Genomic DNA, 11,486 nt, shown 5'->3' with positions numbered 1-11,486 from the left:
AAAGAGAAAGTGCCACTACCTCTATGACAAACTTCCTGAAGGACTGAAGCACTATCGGAGAGGACATCTGTCAGTTGTGTTCAGGAACTGCTTACGGTGCAGTCTAGTTGGTGAGAGGCCGGTGATGGGGATAGATCAGTGCACGGCCCAGTTGGAAGAAGCTTTGAACACACCTCTGTGTTTGTGTTCATCAGTGAAAGCAATGGGAACGGAAGGTATATTTTCCACTTGGCTGCCCTGATGAGAGCATCAAGTAATTTTAGTGTAAGTACGTATCAGGAATAGTTCCCACTGTTTTACTGTGACACGGGGTTGGAATCCCCTGTACTTTAACAAATGCAGTGCTTCGCACATTCAGGTCAGTTGTGCACAGTAGTCATTGCAGTAAAGTTATGAAATAACTCCAGACATGGATGCAGAAGTACAGACAAACACAACCACACAGTCGTGGACACATATTCAGACACACAGTATCTGTCTGTCTGTCTCCCTCTCTCTGTCTCTCACACACACACACACACACACACAATCTATTTCCATTTTCCCATGCTTTCATCAATACTGCCCGCCTCCCAGGGGAATGGATACGATTTGTGCACATTTTGAATAACCTTGACCAATCCATTTGCGTGTGTGATTGCTTCCCAACCCCACTGCTGAGAGGGCTGAACAACAGGGTCAACCCACTAAATGTAGAAGTACGAAATAACAATAATAACAGAGAGAATGGCAATCTGTCAGGAGGTTTGATCACACCTTTAATCAGTGGGAGCTATTGCCAGAACTTTCAGCTTGGGTCAGGTGAGATTGCTGATGCAAAGAGGAAAATGTTCATACCTCGACCCCCTGATTAGTATTGGCTTCCTCTGAATGCACCAGGGCAAAATTCAGTAGTACCAATGAAGACAGGTATCCACTCGCACACCTCATAAGCAACAAGAACCAACGTGTTTGAATTGTAAAATGAAAATCTGCCACAGTAGCATAGCCATTAGTGTAACAGTATTACAGTGCCAGTGACCCAGGTTCAATCCTACCACTGTCTGCAAGAAGTTGGTGCGTTCTCAGCATGACCACATGGGTCTTCCTCTGGGTGCTCCAGTTTCCTCACGTATTCTAAAGACGTATGGATTAGTTAGTCACAAAGATGTAATTTATTATCTGGAACATGCCACCCAAGGAATTGTTGTTAACAGGCGCCATCTTGTCTGGTAGGGCTGTTTGGTCTTGACAGGCCTGTTATCGTGTTGTATATCTAAATAACAGTCTCACTGGGTCTGGACAGACCTGTTATTGTGTTGTATATCTAAATAACAGTCTCGTTCAATCTGGACAGGGCTGTTATTGTGTTGTATATCCAAATAACAGTCTCACTGGGTCTGGACAGGCCTGTTATCCAGTGGTATATCTAAATAACAGTCTCGTTCAATCTGGACAGGGCTGTTATTGTGTTGTATATCCAAATAACAGTCTCACTGGGTCTGGACAGGCCTGTTATCCAGTGGTATATCTAAATAACAGTCTTGTTCAGTCTGGGCTGGCCTGTTATCGTGTTGTATATCTAAATAACAGTCTTGTTGATGTGAGAATCTGGGAGCTGATGGGTGAAGGAGGTTAAAGGGCTGAAGAAGCAGGAATCTGGTATGATAGAGAGCGGACCATGGAAAAAAGAGAAGGAGATGAGATAGTGGGAGGCAATGACGTCACAAGGGCAGTGGGGGAAAAGAGAAGGCATGAGAGGGCCATGAAAATGAGGAATGGGAAAGGGAAGGGGGAAAGTAAAAAAGGGGAGTATTCAGGATCGGAATCAGAATCAGGTTTAATATCACCTGCATAGGTCATGAAATTTGATAACTTTGTGGCAGCAGTACAATAATGACAGCATGATAATAGAGAAAAGACTGCGAGTTACAGTAAGTGTATATATGTATATGAAATGGGTAAAATAAGTAGTAGAAAAACAGAAATTGTAAAAAAGTACTGAGGTAATGCTCATGGTGTGTGGGCACGTGGCCAAGTAGTTAAGGCTTTGGATTAGCGACCTGAAGGTCGTGAGTTCGAGCCCCAGCCAAGGCAACGTGTTGTGTCCTTGAGCAAGGCACTTAGTCACACATTGTTCTGCGACGACACCGGTGCCAAGCCGTATGGGTCCTAATGCCCTTCCCTTGGACAGCATTGGTGTCATGGAGAGGGGAGACTTGCAGCATGGGCAACTGCTGGTCTTCCATACAACCTTGCCCAGGCCGCGCCGTGGAGAGTGAAGACTTCCCAGGTGCAGATCCATGGTCTCGCAAGACTAATGGATGCCTTCAAATGCTCATGGGTTCAATGTCAATTTAGGAATCAGATGACAGAGGGGAAGAAGCTGTTCCTGAATTGCTGAGTTTGTTCCTGCAGGCTTCTGTATCTCCACCCTGGTGGTAGCAATGAGAAGAGGGCATGTCCTGGGTGGTGGGCGTCCTTAAAGATGGATGCCGCCTTCTTGAAGCAATGCTCCTTGAAGAAGTTTTGAATACTACGAGGTCAGTGCCCATGATGGAGCTCGCTAATTTCACAAGTTTCTGCAACTTACTTTGATCCTGTGCAATAGCAACCCCCGCCCTCCCCTGCCCCATCCTCCCCATACCAGACGGTGATGAAGCCTATCAGAATGCTCTCCATGGCACATCTGTAGAAGTTTTTGAGTGTTTTGGATGACAAACCAAATCTCCTCAAACCCCTAATGAAATCTAGCTTAAATATAGTTGCTGTTTTGCCTTCTTTATAACTGCACCAATATGTTGGGACCTTCAGATATATTGACATACAGAAACTTGAAATTGCTTGCTCTCTCCACTTCTGATCCCTCTATGAGGATTGGTTCACGTTCCCTTGTCACAGAGATGTTACTCATTATTTTATCTCCCTCATGTACTTATAAGAATAAGAATGAGCAGCACAAATAACCTTTTTGGACATAAAATGTTGATCTAATTCAGCTTGACTTTCTCTCCATGATCCTTCACTTTCACATCACCCCAACAATATATATATAAAAACTTTGGGATTTTGTTTCTCACTGTTTGAAGCAAGACGAGTTTCTGGAACTGTATCCAGAATATTAAACTCCAGTGCTATTGAAGGACAAAAACAAGCCCCAATGGAGAGATGTTTGTCGCGTAGCAGCAACAACACTAACAAAAGCCAACCCTTACAAGCTGAAACCTACTGAATCCCTTCCCACACACCTCCACCTGAATTCACTGGTGGTACAATTCATTGATGTTTTCATCACCAAAGCTAAACCTTTAAGAGGTTGCGGAGAATATTTTATAATTAGAGAGCTTGGGAACTTTACGTTGGGATCCCATATGCATTCCCTTCCACTGCAGGTTTCAGGAGTCACGTAGTTCTGAAGAAAAATTTTAACAATTCTCCTTTATTGCTTTTCTACGTTATGTTTATGGTATCTCTTTAAATTTTGCTTTGTTTTGTGCTCATGCCTTTATTGCAGTGGAAAGCTGAGATTAGTCCATCAGAAAATTCAGACAGTGTTTGAATTCTCGGAACAGACACCTGGAATGTGAATGGGTCCGGCTGAACTGGCACAATTAAATCTGATGAATGAAGTGCCCATTGGAATACAAAGCTTAACAGACTCATATCTCAAAGGGATGGGCCATTTAGTATGTGAGGCAGGGTCTCGTGGTGGTCCAAATGATAGCTTCAGACTAGAATTATTATGTGCATAATAATAATAACTTTCAACTGGATTGCTCTGCCTCAGAAGGAAGTGGAGGCCGATTCTCTGGATTCTTTCAAGAAAGAGTTAGATAGAGCTCTTAAAGATAGCTGAGTCAAGGGATATGGGGAGAAGGCAGAAAAAGGGTACTGATTGTGTATGATCAGCCATGATCACAGTGAATGGCGGTGCTAGCTCAAAGGGCTGAATGGCCTACTCCTGCACCTATTGTCTATTGTCTATTGAATTCCCAAATATCATTCCTTCATGGTGAGATAGGAGATAAAGTGAGATAAGAAATGCTTGGAGCCAGCAGATTCCCATTAGGGTGAAGGGCAAGATGAAAATTGGGAAACCTTGGTTCATTAGGCATGATGAGGATCTGGTCAAGAGAAAGAAGGCATCTACCTGATTAGACCATACTTGGAATATTGTGTTCAGTACTGGTTGCCTCATTATAGCATGGATGTGGAAACTTCAGAGAGGTTGTAGAGGAGAGTTACCAGCTGTCTGGACCTGAGGACATGTCATATGAAGACAGGTTAAGTGAGCCAGGGCTTTTCTCTTTGGAGTGAAGGAGGATGAGAGATAACCTGACAGAGGTGTACAAAATGATCAAATACATCTTGAGTGGATACCCAGAGAATTTTTCCCAGGGCTAATACAAAGGGCATAATTTTAAGGTGATTGGAGAAAAGCATAGGGAGAATGTCAGAGTGGTGGGCGAATGGAAAACACTGCCAGGGATGATGTTAGAGGCAGAGAGATTGTACACCTCTGACTTTCAGTACAAATCTGAGTCTAGTCACTTGCAGAAGTTCTCTGATGACTCTGTGGTGGTTGGGTGTAACAGAGATGGGCAGGAGTCAGAGTACAGAGGACTGGTGGACAGGTTTATGGATTGGTGCAGGAGGAATCACCTGCTACTGAATGTGGCCAAAATCAGAGAGATGGTGATTGATTTTGGGAGGAAGAGGACTGTGACCAGTCCTGTATACATTTTGGGAGAAGAAGTTGCAGTGGTGGAGGAGTACAAATACTTGTGTGTTCACCCTGACAACAGACTTGACTGGAAAACCAACACCAAGGCTGTTTACAAGAAAGGGATGAAAAGACTCTATTTTCTAAGGAAGATGAGATCCTTCAATGTGTGCAGCAAGATGTTGGAGATCTTTTACCAGACTGTTGTAGCGAGTGCAGTCTTCTTTGTGGCTTTGTCTTGGGGGAGTAACATCGGTGTTGGTGATGCAAAAAGGCTAAATAAACCCATCAGAAAGGCTGGATTCATCCTTGGCTAAAACCCAGACTCTTTTGAGTTAGAGGTGGAGAGGAGGTCACTGAACAAACTGTCACCCATTGTGGACAATCTGGCACATCCTCTCCATGCCCTACTGAATCAGCAATGGAACACCCTTTCAGACAGACTCATTCAGCTCTGCTGTCACAAAGATTGTTACAGAAAATCTTTCCTACTAAATGCAATAAACATATACAACAGTTCATCTCTGTATATTTATTATTATTATTATTATTAGAGACATTTCAGAAACTCTTAGATAGGCACATGGAAAAGTGAAGTGCTCTGTAGGAGAAAAGGTTAGGTTGACCTTTGAGTAGGTTAAAGGGTTGGCACAACATCGTGGGCCGAAGGGCCTGTATTGTGCTGTTCTATGTTCTGGATGCCACACCTAGGCAGCTGAGGTCAGAGGATTGAAAGGATTTAGTGCACATTCAAGAAGGGAATTAGGAGGGCATAAAGAAGTCATTATATATTCTTCCAGGGTCAGGGGCTGGAAGTTGGAGGCCCAATGTGTACAAGTCTGAGTGTCTGGGACCAAGGACTGGAGATGGCCTGTCCTGGGTTGGAGACCAGTCGTGTGTATATGTGAGTGAGCGGGTGGGTGGGTGTGTGTGAGTGGGTAGGTGGATGTGTGTGTGATTGAGTGGTTGGGTGAGTTTGGGTGGATGTGTGTGTGATTGAGTGGTTGGGTGAGTTTGCTGGGTATGTGTGTGAGTGAGTGGTTGGGTGAGTTTGAGCGGGTGGGTGTATGTGTGAGTGTGTGTGTGTGTGTGTCTGTGGTTAGGTGTGTGTGTGTGTGAGTGAGTGGTTGGGTGAGTTTGGGTGGGTGGGTGTATGTGTGAGTGGGTGTGTGTGTGTGGTTGGGTGTGTGTGTGTATGAGTGAGTGGTTGGGTGGGTAGGAGTGAGTGTGAGTGGGTGTGTGTGTGTGTGAGTGAGTGGTTGGGTGAGTTTGAGTGGGTGGGTGTATGTGTGAGTGGGTGTGTGTGTGTGGTTGGGTGGGTGTGTGTATGAGTGAGTGGTTGGGTGAGTTTGAGTGGGTGTGTATATGTTTGAGTGGGTGTGTGTGTGTGCGCATGTGTGGGTGTGTGAGTGGGAGTGTGGGAAAGGGGCTTGTTTTGCTGTTGTTTTGTTTTGTTGTCTGCTTGTGCTGTTCTGCTGAACATTGGGGGCATGCCATGTCGTGTGGCAACACTTGCGGGCTGCCCCCAGCTCATCCTGAGGTTAACACAAACATTTCACTGTATGTTTCTATGTACCAGGATACAGTGAAGAGCTTGTCTTGCATAGTGTTTACACGCATCAAATCATTACACAGTGCATTGAGCTAGAATATATCATTAGAAAAACAATGTAGAATAAAGTGTAAGGGTTATTGAAAAATTGGAGTGCAGGTAAACGATAAAGTACGAGATTGTAATGAATGTAAGGGCAAGGGTCCATCTTATTACACAAGAGTCTGATAATGATGGGATAGAAGCTGTCCTTGAGCCTGGTGGTACATGTTTTAAGGATTTTATACCTCTTGCCTGATGGGAGAGTGGAGAAGAGAAACTATTGATCAACTGAAAATGTGGGCAAAGGAATGAGAGATGAAATTTAACTCAGACAAGTGCAGGGCAATGCATTTTGGGAGGTTGAAATAGGGCAGGGCATGGAAAGATAATGGCAGGGTCCTGGACAGTGCTGTTGAACAGAGACCTCAGGTACATAAATACATTCAGCAGAAACATAGAAACACAGAAAATAGGAGCAGGAGTAGGCCATTCGGCCCTTCGAGCCTGCACCGCCATTCAGTATGATCATGGCTGATCATCCAACTCAGAACCCTGTACCAGCCTTCCCTCCACACCCCCGGATCCCTTTAGCCACAATGGCCATATCTAACTTCCTCTTAAATATAGCCAATGAACTGGCCTCAACTGTTTCCTGTGGCAGAGAATTCCACAGATTCACCACTCTCTGTGTGAAGAAGTTTTTCCTAATCTCGGTCCTAAAAGTCTTCCCCTTTATCCTCAAACTGTGACCCTGTAGATCCCTGAAAGTTGTATACATAGTGGTGAAGAAGGTATGTGGCATGCTTGACTTCATCAGCTTTAGTACTGAGTATAGAAACAGATATAGACCATCTCACTCCTTCATATAGAAACAGGTGCAGTCCATCTCACTCCATATAGAAACAGGTATAGACCATCTCACTCCATATAGAAACAGGTATAGACCATCTCACTCCTTCATGTAGAAACAGGTGCAGACCATCTCACTCCTTCATATATAAACAGGTATAGACAATCTCACTCCTTCATATAGAAACAGGTATAGACCATCTCACTCCATATAGAAACAGGTATAGACCATATCACTCCTTCATATAAAAACAGATATAGACCATCTCACTCCATATAGAAACAGGTATAGACCATCTCACTCCTTCATATAGAAACAGCATTGGACCATCTCAACCCCTTCATATACAAACAGATTAGGACCATCTCACTCCTTCATATAGAATCAGGTGCAGACCATCTCAGACCTCGATATAGAAACAGGTGAAAACCATCTCACTCCTAAAGCCACTCTTCGTCAGTGATTGAGGTTCAATTCCCGACACTGTCTATAAAGAGTTTGTACATTCTCCTGGTGATCGTATAGGTTTTCTCCGTGTGCTATGTTTTCCTCCCACTTTCCAAAGATGTGTGGGTTAAGGATAGTAAGTTGTGGGCCTGTCATCTTGGCACCAAAAACATGGCAACACTTTCGCGTTGCCCCCAGCATATCTTCTGATTGTGTTGTTCATTGACGCAAACGACACATTTCATTGTATGTTTCAAAGTTTTGATGTGCATGTGACAAATAAACAATTTAAATATTTATCTTTATTTAGATATTGGCAGTTACACATCCCAAACTCATCTGACAACATTAATATCAGTAATGCATCAACACAATACCAAAAAGGGCAGTTCTCTGTTTAGGGCAATTGAGTAGAACGAGTGAAGGTGATGCCCATTTGTAAATATACCTCCCATGCATTTTCTCAGCTGGTTCAGTGCAACCAAGATCTTCATTGTAAGGACCACAATCTGTTAATGACTTTGTCGTTCAATTGTTTCCTGATGGAGATATTGATTGCCTGGTTTGGTGCCTGTCACATGTTCCTCACTGAGTTCACACTTGCAGCTCTTGCAGGGAGAGTACATTTTCAGCAGTCATTCATTCCAAGTCCTGCAGTATAATGTGTGTGAGACTGACAGGACAGCCAGCACCGTTTTCTCAGGCCAGAGATGGTGAACACCAGGTGGCATAATTTTCAGGTGATTGGAGGAAAGTATAGGGGTGATGTCAGCTAGCTTTTACTCAGAGTGGTGGTGCCAGGATGGTGGAGACATTTAAGAAACTCTGAGGTAGGCAAATAGATGGTAGTAAAATGTAGGGCTATGCAGGAGGGAAGGGTTAGATTGATCTTGGAGTGGGTTAAAAGGTCTTGGACTATGTTATAGGAAAAGATTGTATTTCCTCAATGTATTATTAGGAATAAAGTTAATTTTTTAAATTAAAAAAAAGTCAGCAAAATATTTCTGAGATACTACATTTTATCACTGGAATGGCAGAACATAAAAAGGGAGGATTTAGAAATCTTTTGGCCAAGCTCATTGTTCCTGGTTGGACCCCATTGGAAACTTTGTACACCGGGCACTCACTACATCTTCCAAAAAGTTATCAGTCTTAGGAGGGCAAAACCATTCCACCCAAGCTCACTACAGCTCCTGGGGTTAGATTATCTAGACTAGGCATGTGTGATCTTCAGGGGTGAATAATTTGAGACGTTTACGATCTTGAAATAAATTGACAGGGAAACACTAATTATAATAAGAAATAGGTCCTTTACTCTTTTGAGTGAATGTTCCACCTCTGCTTTCAGCAGCCCTGGTTCTCAGATCTTGATGGGGATGTTGCTTTTCGTCAAAGAGGCATAGAGAGAAAGTCAGTCTGCACAGGTTTAAATCTCATCACATCCTCTGTAGGAAGAAGAGTGGGGAATAGGAACCTACTCACTCATTTACTAAAGCCTTCTCTCCTATTTTAAGTTCCATTCAATGTGCCCTCTGTATCCCGAGCTTCCCTAATTAATATAAATCAGTGAATATCCATGGCCATCCTACATGGAGAATACCAAGGATTCCCAAACTTCTGAGTGAGAAAAGAATCCTTCTCACATCATTCCCAGAAGTTCCACAATTTACACTAAGACTATACCCTAAGTACTTGGTTGAGTTGTATGAGGGACTATGGTCCAGGTGCAGGTTGACTGGGGCTAGTTTTGAATTTGTACTAGAGCTTTCATTCAGCTGGGACTATGCAGAATAACAGTTTGCACAGACTAGATGGGCCAAAGGGCCTGTTTCTGTGTTATAGTGCTCTATGACTCTCTGACTCTTGCAGGAGAGGCGCTCAATATCTACACTGCCAAACACTATTAAGAATTCTATATATTTCATCAAGGTTTTCTAAAGTTGAGAGGTTTGTGTCTTACATTAATCAGTGGACTATTCTCCCAATCTGTAAAGTGAGCATATTTGTTGTTAACTAAAGGAACCAAAACTGTACAGAAATTTTGCATGGGCCATTTGTAACCATTACTTGGAAGCTGTCAAATTCTTCAATCCCTTTCCACCTGGAGCGCATGGGGCTCGCAAACCCAATAATGCCAACTTCATTTACTCAACGTGGCCAGCAATTTGATCTAAGCTGCTCTACGATTAAAAAGGAAATTAAAAACATAAGCCATCCTGTCAGTGTGTTTGAACAAGTGGTTAATCTGCTAATCTTCCCCATTTTTCAGCAAATTCAACAATTCTAATCTTTAATTTATGAATAAGATGCTCTCCAGCCTCACAAATCATGACTCTGTGAAGTTAACTTTAAAACCAAATTAGCATGAGGTTGTTTATACAAGGGTTTATGATAAATAGGTCACTGTGTGACACAAGAGTATTTGCTGTAATTACTCGGTGCCTTTTGGAAGAATTCCAGTTTCCTATGTTTAATATTCATTGAAGAATTCCCTGAGATTCAGTGAAACTTAATTTACCATCCGTCAGAGATCTATATATCTAGAGCCCCAAAATCCAGGACTAACTCAGTCAGAGTTAAAAACACAATCCTTTTAAAATATTGATGTGCAGTCTTTTTCTGCTTTAGTTATCATTGAATTTCATAGGATTCCTGGAACTCTGCAGGGAAATGACTTGTTATATTTTACGGGACACTTAAAGAAGAGATTAGTCTTCTGGGATCTTATCATCTGGTTGTCTTACCTGCTCCTGGTTCCCCCTCATGTGTGTTGCATTTCTCTGGGTTAGTTACCAAACCATTTTTATTGTTACCCTTTCCACTATCTGGTGTGTTTTAATAATAGTGGTATTTCCAATGATCTCCGCAAGATATTTCACAGAATGCAAAAAGCAGTAAATATTCAGCTTACACATTACTTTCAACCACAAAAATGCCAGTCAATGTCTATCTGCAATAAGAGAGCTCAAAGACAAAATCAAATTTATTATCAAAGTACATATATGTTACCACATTCTATCTTGAGATTGATTTACTTGCAGATAAATAAAGAAATACAATCAGATTTTTGAAAAGCTATTCAAAAGCAATGACAAAGAACTGATCTGGGAAAAAGATATTTAACAAGCACTTGGATTGGTAGAGGTGGGGGAGGCTGGGCTGGTGATGGGCTGAATGTGGGCAGAGAGGATGCTGCGGTCAGTATGGACCAGCTGGGCTGAAGGGCCTGTTTCTGTCTGTAACACTCTATGACTACTTAACATTTCTATCCTGTGGAAAAGATTCTGTTTGACTACACTAACTAAACTCACTATCAGGGTCCTTCATAGAGTGCTGGCCAGTTGCTTTGCACAAATGTAGTTGGGATTCTCAAAACTGGAAGCGAGGAAGGGAACTGGTGATGAGGGGGAATAGGAACTAGCCTGTACTGGGAGGAAGGGTTAACAGTTTCCACTGATTGTATTGTTTCAGTTCAGCACTGATTCCTTTTCTATTTCCTTCCTCCTGATGAGGGATATTTACAAGAATCAGCAAACATTACAAGTCTTATCCAAGTTGCCTTGCTTCAAGCTTGGAAGGATAATCTTTCCTGAAATAGGTGTCCTGGGTAGGCAAGGTGGTGAAGAAGGCTTTTGGCAAACTCGTCTCTCAGTGGAGTTTTGGACATCCAGGACTGTTTGGGAGAACAAGAGACCATGGAACCCAACAGGGACCATCTTTTTGTCTTTATGCCTGTTCCTGACATCCTGAATGACAGCACAGCCCCCGTTAACATTTCAGAAATACATGCTCCCTGTCATTATCACAGTCTGTCCATGCACCACAAGTAAGATGTCCATGTCTGCCTCTGTTCCAATTTGCAGCACTGTTGATCACCTGTAACTGGCATGCTG

The 11,486-nt window shown here is 42.8% G+C and overlaps 1 protein-coding gene across 4 annotated transcripts in view; it reads left to right on the top strand.

The window, feature by feature from the left end:
- LOC134342577 (sialate:O-sulfotransferase 2-like) overlaps positions 1-11,486 on the top strand; it is a 294,342-nt gene that overhangs the window by 139,145 nt on the left and 143,711 nt on the right. The window contains exon 1 of one of the 4 annotated variants that reach the window (XM_063040891.1): positions 2,473-2,522. The exons of the other annotated variants lie outside the window; for them this stretch is intronic. The gene's annotated coding sequence lies outside the window, so the exon portion shown is untranslated. Of the gene's footprint in view, positions 1-2,472; positions 2,523-11,486 lie in introns of those variants that run through there. 4 annotated transcript variants of the gene reach the window in all.

This window comes from Mobula hypostoma, chromosome 2, assembly GCF_963921235.1.
Source record: "Mobula hypostoma chromosome 2, sMobHyp1.1, whole genome shotgun sequence".
Lineage (NCBI taxonomy): Eukaryota > Metazoa > Chordata > Chondrichthyes > Myliobatiformes > Myliobatidae > Mobula > Mobula hypostoma.
Note: the sequence above shows the minus strand (reverse complement) of the source record. Positions and strands in the feature narration are given on the sequence as shown.